The sequence below is a fragment of the Saccostrea cucullata genome, unplaced genomic scaffold (genome assembly GCF_032062105.1).
Source record: "Saccostrea cucullata isolate Sc308-1 unplaced genomic scaffold, CSIRO_AGI_Scuc_v1 ctg1064, whole genome shotgun sequence".
NCBI lineage: Eukaryota > Metazoa > Mollusca > Bivalvia > Ostreida > Ostreidae > Saccostrea > Saccostrea cuccullata.
The window spans coordinates 226052-227419 of record NW_026924085.1 but is presented as its reverse complement, the minus strand read 5'-3'; the positions used below and the strand labels follow the sequence as shown (position 1 = coordinate 227419).

The 1368-nt window shown below is 33.8% G+C and overlaps 1 long non-coding RNA gene across 1 annotated transcript; it reads left to right on the top strand.

Annotated features, from left to right (window-relative positions):
* The first annotated feature begins 261 nt into the window (after positions 1-261).
* Positions 262-1368, top strand: LOC134265672 (uncharacterized). The gene is made up of 3 exons (XR_009991803.1): positions 262-314; positions 481-531; positions 1094-1368. It is a non-coding gene; the product is annotated as an uncharacterized LOC134265672 (long non-coding RNA).

Below are 1368 nucleotides of genomic sequence, written 5' to 3'. Positions count from 1 at the left end.
GTGTACCGTTCGTGCAGCGAGCGTGTGGGGGGCAGAGGTCTCAGGTCTGTACTTATTGCTAGGCATTATCTACATTTTAAATTGACGACGGATTTTCCCGTTATTTCCCTATCATGAATAGGGGCGACAATTTACAGCTGCATTCATTAAATTTAAAAACAAATATGACAACATGATATGACAATATGTGCATGCATCATAAATGATTTTGTTTCCATTTGTATATGTTGACGCTGATGCACATAATTTGTAGTTCTTAACCTGCACTGGTGTCCATGCAAAAAGAATCAGGGGAAAGTCGAGAAAAGTGTCTGGTAAAAAAAAACTTTTTATTTCATATTTAAAAACTCAGCTTATGTATTAAAACAAGGAGTCTGATATTACAGGAAAAACATTTTCAGCCAAAAACCACAACCAGTTCTGTCTGACTTTATCATATAAAAATATATATAGTATATATACATTTAATTTCAATTTCAGGAGAGTCTTGCAGGAATGAATCCTACGAATAAGAATACAACACCTTCTCAGGTATGTGATTTGTAATAAATGGCTATGTTTACGTAAATGTACACTAAATGAAACAAATGTGAATAAGTTCAATATATTTATCTCCGACGCCTCTACTCATTTCAGCTACATGTAAATATAAGACTTTGAATTACCACTATGGCGATAATTTAAGTTGATAGATTCTACAAAAGGATTAATCGGTTTCTATGAAAGATGGTGCAGGGAAAGAAAAAGTATCACGTATATGAAATATACATATATATTATAGTGAACAAGAGGTTATAATAATTTATTATTTTCATTACTGATAATTACTGATGTGATCTACTTTGTAAGAAGTTTTCAACAGATTGTAGTTTTTAAACAGGTATTTAGTAATTGAAATATTGAGACAGAGAAACAGAACATGTATCTAAAATCTGAAGTCCATCAAACAATACAAACTTTAATGCAGAGCAAACATGAACCCCTAAAACATCGATTAACGTGGGGTCAGGTGCCATAAAGAAGTGCAACTCCCCAGTCGACTGGATTCAATTTTTGTCCTATCTTTTATATCATTCTATTTTATCTTTGACAGGTGGCTGAACTAGTTACCTTTCTTTGCTCCCCGGCAGCAGACAATACGACAGGGACAGCTATTCCAGTAGATGGTGGATATACAGCGCAATAGACGCTTAACCATTTCTAGTGTCATGTCCAGTGCAAAAAAACGGTCTTATTTCTGTCACTGCTTACAAAGCAAAATCTTAAAAGAACCTTGTTCATAATTCCATTCTATACGGGCCAATATATAGCATTCATTGTCATTTGGGAAAGTTTGAAAAGAAGCTTGTACATTTTTTGTGGATTAAA